Source organism: Papaver somniferum, chromosome 10, assembly GCF_003573695.1.
Source record: "Papaver somniferum cultivar HN1 chromosome 10, ASM357369v1, whole genome shotgun sequence".
NCBI lineage: Eukaryota > Viridiplantae > Streptophyta > Magnoliopsida > Ranunculales > Papaveraceae > Papaver > Papaver somniferum.
The window spans coordinates 104,310,972-104,320,569 of record NC_039367.1 but is presented as its reverse complement, the minus strand read 5'-3'; the positions used below and the strand labels follow the sequence as shown (position 1 = coordinate 104,320,569).

Genomic DNA, 9,598 nt, shown 5'->3' with positions numbered 1-9,598 from the left:
TCAAGTACCCTTCCCCCAAGGCTAAATGCAGATTCCGAAGCAACAGTTGAAATAGGAATTGATAAAATATCGGTTTCCATTCTTGTAAGATTAGGGTATCGTAGTTCTTGGCTTCTCCAATACTTCAAGATGTCAAAACCAGTTGACATTGATCCTGATGACTCACTTAGATATTGTTCTAGTTATGACTTGTCAGATTGTTGACCACCATTTTTTTTTGCCGCGGAAAATTCCTGCATCAAAAAACTTCAACAATTAACTACCAGTTCTATATGGACAGTTATAGAAATGTTCAAGCAGTTAAAACTTAAAGAAATATCACCTGCATAAAAGCACTTCCATTGCGTCCAGAATTCCCACCATTTACAGTACCCGAATTCTAAGTTTCATTGGTTGTCTAACCTCTTAAAGTTGACGCCGTATGATACTCTTTATAGAGTGCCGCCATCCTTTTTCTAATAATATCAACTTCCTTCTTCAGTTCACGCTCAACGGGATACACCTTTTCTAAAGTAAACTCTACAAATTCAAACTTCAATCGAGGGTCTAGAACGACTGCCATTGCCAATATTGGACTCAATTTTTTCCAATACTTGGCAAATTTTTCTTGCATTTTCTTCGCCATGTTTTTGATGAACTCAATGTCATTAGTTGTCTCTTGATCTAATAATACTTTAATCTGACAAACCCCATCAAAATAAAAATTAGAAGTAGGATACTTGTTTCCAGAGAATAGAGTCGTGAGGTCATAAAAGACCTTGAGAAACTTCGTGACCACTTTGATTTGCTCCCATTCTTCCCCATTAGGAGACTCTGCATAGTCAGGGTCCACCAACCTCAAACGAGTGAAGACTTTTTCATACGAAATACAACTTTGCAACATAAGATAAGTATAATTCCATCTTGTCTTAACATCTTGTCGAACACCCATCTTTACTGACATTCCTAAATCGCTGACAGTATCCAAGAAATATTTTTTCTTCTTTGTGAACCTTTAAGGTACTTCACTGCTAACCTTATCTTGATTACTGCTGGATCAATTTCTGTCAGTCCATCTCTTACAATAAGATTTATTATGTGAGCACAACACCGTATATGAAAGTTTCTTTTCCCAGTATCCGACATAACATTCCTTGCAATGAATCGACTCTTCATTATCTTAACACATGAAGTATTTGATGCAGCGTTATCCAAAGTGATGCTGGTTACTTTTCCTTCAATTCCCCAATCATTTAACATCAGAAATAACTTATCTGAAAGTGCTTGACCAGTATGGGGTGGTGGAAGTGGAGAAAAATTTAAAAGAAACTTCTGCAATACCCAATCTTGATCAACAAAGTGTACTGTTAAACTTATGTATCTAGTGGTGTTGACGGAGGTCCACATGTCTGATGTTAGACATATTTTACCTGGAGCACATTGTAATTTCTTGCGAATAACTTCTTTTTGGAACTTATGCATTTTAAGAATATCAGACCTTGTAGTATTCCTTGATATGGTTTCAACATCGACATTCAGATAACTACATAACTCCCTAAATTCAGTCCATTCTACACAATTAAAGGGGAGATTTTTACCAATAATTAGTCTTGCAACTAAATCCCGAAACTTTGATTGGTCTATTTTGCGTGCACGAGTAGCCAGTTCTCCATTATTTGTAGATAACAAAAGTTGCCCCACATCTTGCATCTTCAGTCTAGGGCACTTCTTTAAATGCCTTGACATAGTTGATGTTCCTCCTTTCTGACTGTCATAAGCATATTCCTTCCCACAATGCTTGCACGTAGCCTTTTCTTTACCATCTTTGTCTCGTGACCAATCAAAATCATTCCATACTTTTGATGTAAATTTCCTTTTCTTTGAAGCATGCTCTTGAATTGTCATTGACTCTACTACTGTGAATCCTCTTCACTCATGACATCATCATGGTCTTCTTCAACTGACATTTTAGGAAGCTACATAAAGAATTCAAAAATCAAAATTAGTAAGCCTTGAGCTACATCACAGGGGACTAGAGCTGTCAATAATTAAAATCCCAACAAGTACACATCCCAAACTGGCAAAGGCAAAGCCAACAAAAGTATGCTTTTTTACACTTTCATGTAAGCCAAAATAAAACATGTGCTTTCTGATTCTGACATGCTGCATATGGAGTTCATTTCCATTTCCAGAATCAGTAAACCTTTGTAATTCAAATAAATATTCACAAGCATAACGTAAGCAAGCTATGCATTATTAATTTATTATAGATTGACATTAAGAGATAGATTGACATTAAGAGACATGAATTAACAATAAATGACACAAATTCGTGAAAAGGGGATTGGGGTTCTAAGAATCATTTCCACAAACACCTGACAGTACTTAAAACAAGTTATGCATTAAAAACTTAGAACTACTCACCTAGATTAGGAAAGTAGAAGTAAAATCATCGGCCAATTTTTCCTATTCTTCTTCAACGGTAGTCTAAAGAAAGCCCTAACCCCTGAAAATCAAACAGATAGTTAGAAAATTAAAAAAAAAAAGATCATTAAAGTTAAACTTAAAGATCAAAATCTAATCTATAACTTAGAAGTGAAAAAACAACCTAAAGGATAAAACTTGGTTAGTTGATTACGAGTAAAGCCCTAACCCTAACCCTAACCCCTGAAAATCAAACAAAATAACAGATAGTTAGAAAATTTAAAAAAAAAAGATCATTATAGTTAAACAGTAAACTTAAAGATCAAAGATTCAAAATCTAATACAGAACTCAGAATAGAAAAAACAGCCCTATTTAGTTTTAAGTTAGAAAAAGAGACGAACACGAATACGGATTACGGAATACCTCTGCTCTGCCTCCACCCTCCAGTCCAGATCTAAAACTTAAGAGAAGTTTTTTGATTTCTCTTTCTTTAGAAAACTTAGATAAGAATGAGAAGTACCTGGTTACCTGGGTAGCAGGTGAAATACTACCGATACCTCCGATTCTAGGTTACTATCATAATTTAACGGGTTGGCTGGTAACCCGCGGGTTAGACCTAGCCCGGCTTGTTTTCTATTAGGGTCAGATATAACAGACCTAGCCCGGCCCGTTTAGGAAACAAGCCCAGCCAAGCCGGATTGAAACAAGCCGGGCTAGGGTCAACCCGCGGGCCGGGTTACTAATTGACAGCTCTAGGTTATATATATCAAAATGACGATTTTATATGCAGTTACTGCAAAATTTGAAAATCAAGAGTATTTTTGAATCCTATGAGCAGTTATTGTTTTTTTTTTGGAAAAAAATTAATGATTTAAAAAAAAAAACTAGCCGTTGGGTCATTTTTGCCTATAAAATGAGACACGTCCCTTTCAAAGTTATTCACCCATCACTTTCAAACACCAGACATGGCTCAAGCTCCATTCAATAATCAAGAAGATGTTGTTATTTTTAGAGTACACATTGTTAGAGCATTGCTCAGTCGAACTTGCAAGCGTTGTTATCTCAAGCTTGTTTGTCAAGTTTAGTTGTCAAAACTATATGTCTTGATTTCTAGTCTACTTATAGCTAAGTATCCGACTAGGATAGTTAAGTGTAGTTGACCTCCAGACTCCATGGCATCATATTACGAAGACGAAGAACTACTCAAGGAACCAGTGGCACTTCATCCGACTAAAAGGTATGTGGAGACTTGAACTTATCTATCACTTAAAAGTCTATCTACTTTATCTTCTACTCTTGAGAAAAAGTCGTATAAGTATGATAGTTTTCATAATACACATTTTCTATTTCGAGCCGAGTTTACTCGCCTATCTATTTATCGAAATATTTTTTGGTAAGCTTTCGCTTTAACCATTTTTCATCTTTACCCATGACGAAAGTCATGATGACGTTTCAATCTTGAAAATAGCTTTGATGATGATAGTTGTAAATAACGATTGTTATAACATTATAGAAGAATATTTCAATGATTGAAATGTAGAGTTGATATTATGTAACCATCTATGGATATAAGCATATATAGTGTGTTCGCACATTAGTGTATAAATTCATGTGCCAGAAATCAAGTGTGTGCATACGGTTAATATGAAAGTGCTCATATGGCTAACCGTTGGTTAACTATTTGTGAACCAACCAAGTGTACACATTTAGGTACGGTTACCCAAACCTAAATGAAATTCATTTCATTTGTGTGTGACAAGCTAAGTTTCGATATAACGGTTGAAAGATATTAGCTTGGTTGAATTAGGTTTTTCATCTAACGCTGATTATTGAATGCTTTGTTACCAAGGTAACTTAAATTGCAAATCCTGATTTGAAAACTATATAAAGGAGAACTCTAGCAACTGGGAAAACTAATCCCCACACCTCCTGTGTGATACTAGTTGGTTTAGATAGAGTCGATTCTTCTTTAACCTTAGGTTTCTTCTCGAGACCCTATAGGTTAACGACTTGAAGACTTCATTGGAATTGTGAAGCCAGACAAAACTACTTCTCTTGTAGTTGAGCGATCTGATCTTGCCATTTTCTATCATACGAGTTCAATTGAATAATTGACTTGAGATTATATCTCCGATAGGGCAAGATAAAAAGAAATCACAAACATCTTCGTCTCATCGTTTTTGATTCCGCAATATCTTGTTTCGCTACCATACGATTAAGATTATTGTGAGGTGATTGATAATTCTAGGTTGTTCTTCGGGAATATAAGTCCGGGTTATCGATTGGTTCTTGTTCACCTTGATTTTATCAAAAGACAGAACAAAACTCTTAGGTTTATCTGTGGGAGACATATTTATCTATTATCATAGACTTTTCTGTGTGATACAAATTTGTTTATTCAAGTCTTCGACTTTGGGTCATAGCAACTCTTCGTTGTGGGTGAGATCATCTAAGGGAATCAAGTGCGTAGTATCCTGTGGGATCAGTGATGTAAGGAGCGGAACTGTACCTTGAATCAGTGTCAGATTGATTAGGGTTCAACTATAGTCCAGACCGAAGTTAGTTTGCAGTAGGCTAGTGTCTGTAGCGGCTTAATACAGTGTGGTGTTCAATCTGGACTAGGTCCTGGGGTTTTTCTGCATTTTCAGTTTCCTCGTTAACAAAACTTCTGGTGTCTATGTTATTTCTATTCCGCATTATATTTTGTTATATAATTAAAATATCACAGGTTGTGCGTTGTATCGATCAATTGTGAAATCCAACCTTTGGTTGTTGATTGGAAATTGATTGATCCTTGAATATTGGTCTTTGGTACCGTCCAAGTCTATATATCTTTTGTATTTGATAAAGACTCGCAGATTTCTATTTGCTTGAGTATAAATCAAATCAAGAGATAGAGATATTAACTCCTTGATATACTTTTTATTAAGATTGAGTCTGACTGTCTAGTTGATTCTCTTAAAAGTATATTAGAGTTAGTCCATACAGATTGCTAATCGAAATATTGGGTGAGCTTGTTAGACCCCCGCATTTTCAATTGGTATCAGAGCAGGCAAACACATTCAAGATCTCAAAAGTCTGTGTTTGTGGCGATATGACTAGATGGACAGAGGTACTATCTCTGATAAGAACGTCACCAGAAATAAAGACTATGTTTATAATAGGTCTATTAAAGAGAAAGATCCCCCAATCTCTATAGACGAACCTTGTGTTCCAGTGAAACAGACTAACATTGACATGTGTTTTTACTGATGAATCTGACTCTGTTGTTCAAGAGGAAACAACTAGAGAGAGTAAACTAATTCTTAATCTTTTTAGAATTCAAGATGGTAGATTCAATCAGTTAAAAAAACATGTCAATGTTCTTCTTGGTGTAGTAAAAGACTGTGGCTCTTGTGAAAAGGCTTCTTATAAGGAAAATCCTGAAGTTCGATCAACTCGTATCTTAGTTGAGGTAAAAATTAAAAAGGATGCTTTAGAAATTGAACATCTCTTGAGTAAACTCTCCATTTAAGGATGTTTAGAAAAGTCTTTTGTACCATCTACTTCTACTCAAACTGAAAGAGCTCCATTTTTAGAAGTAATTTCAGATTCTCTTCCCACTCAAACTGGTGTGCAGGGGATTCACACATCAGATGGAAGAAAGAAATCTCCAAACGATAATGTTAGGTCTGAAATCTCTAATCACTCCCGTGATCAGAAAGTGTTCCTCTTTTGTGATTCAAAAGGGCATATAGTGCAAAAAAGGAAACCCAAGTTGAACAACTAATCGATGATTCAACCTCAACACACTTTGAATTTAATTCTCAAAGGTGTAACTGATATTCGTATGTCTAAACCAATTGGTTTTAGTACACATCCTGTGCTTCCTACCAGGAAGGTCAGTTCAATAGGTTCCTTAAATGCACAAAAGCATAATAAATCTTTTAACAAATATCGTCCAAGAAGAACTCATGTTCTCTCTCCTATTAAAAATGGAGATAATGATAACCCTGATGTGAATCATGTATCAAGTGAAGAATGCATATACGAGCAGATGGATGAAAACCTAAAATTGATCATGAGGGATATAAGGAAATCATCAACAAACTGTGTACTCCATCTAGACAACACTCTTCAGGTAAGAATCCTTACTATGTGTCATATTATGATGATAGTAAATTTTATGACAATTTTTCACATCGTAACAGTCTTCTTCCAAAGTACAGAAGAAAGGAGTTTAACTAAAAACATTATTCATTAGATGGGCTAAAAGCTCATACTTGTGCTACTTGATCACAAGGTTGAAATCTCTCACACAATAAATCCTGGTTGAGAGATATGCTCAGGTATACTTGTTGGAAATGGTATCTTCGGATTCTCAATCTATTTTCTTATCGTCTTTAGCATGAGTATCTGTGCGAAAATGCTTGCACAAGTATTTGTTTGTGTTATGGTCAGTTTTTTCTATTCTTTATCGTTTTGGTTAAACAAGGTGCTACTCATATACTCTAAAATTGCTTCTCTTATGAGACATAGATTTTTGGAGTCATTATGATTTCTTCATGTGCAAGGTTTTCAGCAAGGTCGTGTGCGTACGACTCTTGTCCTTCTTTTGGTTCGAGATTGAACTCGTACAGGTTACCCGTGTGACTGGTGCGAATCAATTAAGGAAACCCTAAAAACTCCTTCCCTAAGAAACCTTTAAGTACCCTACCTATTGACTTACGTAATTCACGTACGCATACTCTAGGTTATTGTTGGGTTATCAAGAATGTCATCTCCTTCATATCGCTATGGTGATTTTGCTAGAGGATTTCTTGAGAAAGGTATTGGTTTCGAATCAAAAGGGAGGAAGAAAAGAACTCTTGTAGAAGATGGTGCTCCTAATGCCTCATGCTACTATGCCTACTCACACCAAGATGTTGAGAATGAGGATATGGTTTCTGCTGAAGTGGTTCATGACTTTCTTAAATTCTTTGAGAAAACAATACTGCAACTTGTTGATACTATGAAGGATCTTGATGTGATTAGAATTGAGTTGAAAAAAGGCTACTACTGACCTTGGTCTCATAAAGTCACATGTTAAAGGACTTCTCAATGAGGATATCTTCTCCGAAGACGCAGTTGATGATATAAATCACAAGCTCAAAGGTCTCGCAACTCGTGAAGCTTCCGAACGTGAACTTTGATTTAGCTTGTGATCGGTTTCTAGTAGACGTAGTTCTTTTTATGTCTAGTAAATCTTCTTATGAGAATTTTTATTCTTGTTTTGTTTAGAAGAATAACTAGGGTTTGGAATAGCCATTATTGTGAGTACACATAGCTATGTCCAACGTTTTCATCTTGCAATGTTTTTAGATTTACTTATTTGAATTCTAAAGTTGATTTGGAAGATGATTTTTGCAGTATTAATCTTTATGGTTTTATATATTGCAATATGTTACGGGATATGTGTGTTTGCATCCGTGAACTATTATTGTCCGGTACAATGTCAAAAGTTATCTCATTCATATGTCGATATGCAAGTATTAATACAAGATCGATGAACTTTTGACAAACAAAAGTTAAGCCTATTATGTCGTTATTGATGGAAGATAGCTTAAAACCTTTTGTCTACAAAAACTGAACATGTTGTGTCATTATGCAAATAATTTATGGAAGATAGGATGAATTTTTGTCTACAAATATTATGTCTATTTTATGTCGTTATGAAAATCGTGATGAAAATAGAATGAATCTTTATTTATTCCGCAGTATTGATCTTCCCTGATCCATATTCGTATGTACGTACTGTGCGGCTCCATAAGTCTTCTTATGTGAGCATTTCCAACTAAACTAATCATAGACTCGTTTATGGTTAATTTGGTTGTGTATTCCGATTAAATTAATCATGGTTCTCTTGTGATTAGTTTAATTGAGAATTTTGGATACAAAATCATTTCCTTTGTGGTTTTTGGTGTCCAAAGAAAATCCTTCTTTTCTTGTGAAAGTAAGGTCGCTCTTGTTGTTCTTTCTGGAATAACATCAAATGGGGGAGAGTTCTTTTGATCTTGCGCTTAATTTCCATATCTTTGTGGGGAGTGTGGCTGTGGAATATTTTAGGAGTTATCTTGTATCTTTATAAACTCCTTGATGCATGCATTTAGCTTCGGCTTTATTCTTGCATCTAAACGAAGTTGATATGTACTTTTCTTTGGTCTTGAAGCATCTCCGTGGAAATTTCATTAGGATCCCGTTTTCGTACCTTTGCCAATTTTATTGACAAAAATAGGGAGAATTAATATGTAGTTCACACTACAAATACATAGGGTTTTCGGATCATGATGTAAGGGGGAGTGGTTTTCATGTTGAGATGAAAGTATTGACTAAGAGGGAGTGATACATATCACCATAGTTTTGTTGTCGAAGTTGTGATACAATTGAACTTTGATACCGTGTAATAATACTATGACACTGTATAATAATGATCGAGAGCTTTTTTTTTCTCATTGTTATGGCTACGAATCTTCAACAACTATGATGCTGAACTGAACATCTATGGAATCATGGGAGTACTTGGAAAGGACGAAGTTTTCGAGTAATGTTGAAGAACCAGGGAGATCAAGCATGTGGACGAGAAGCTACAAAGTTTTATTTATTTTGTAATCCATATGTATTGATAGTTTTTCCACTAAAATTGACAAAGGGGGAGATTGTTAGAGCATTTCTCGGTCGAACTTGCAAGCGTTTTTATCTCAAGCTTGTTTGACAAGTTTAGTTGTCAAAACTATATGTCTTTATTTCTAGTCTACTTATAGCTAAGTCTCGGACTAGGATAGTTAAGTGTAGTTGTGCTCTAGACTTCATGGAAATCATCTTACGAAGACGAAGATCTACTCAAGGAACCAGTGGAACTTCATCTGACTAAAAGGTATGTGGAGACTTGAACTTATCTATCACTCAAAAGTCTATCTACTCTATCTACTACTCTTGAGACAAAGTTGTATAAGTATGATAGTTTTCATACATACACATTTGATATTTCGAGCCGAGTTTACTCTCCTATCTATTTGTCGAAATATGCTTTGGTAAGCTATCGCTTTAACCATTTTTCATCTTTACCCGTGACGAAATTCATGATGACGTTTCAATATTGAAAATATCTTTGATGACATAGTTGTGAATAACGAATGTTATAACATTATAGAAGAATGTTTGAATGATTTAAATGTA

At 35.2% G+C, this 9,598-nt stretch overlaps 1 long non-coding RNA gene across 1 annotated transcript; it reads right to left on the bottom strand.

The window, feature by feature from the left end:
* Nucleotides 1-920: 920 nt before the first annotated feature.
* Nucleotides 921-2,638, bottom strand: LOC113317988. The gene is made up of 3 exons (XR_003344160.1): nucleotides 2,588-2,638; nucleotides 2,404-2,478; nucleotides 921-945 (listed from the first exon to the last, which is right to left on the bottom strand). It is a non-coding gene; the product is annotated as an uncharacterized LOC113317988 (long non-coding RNA).
* Between the last annotated feature and the right edge of the window lie 6,960 nt (nucleotides 2,639-9,598).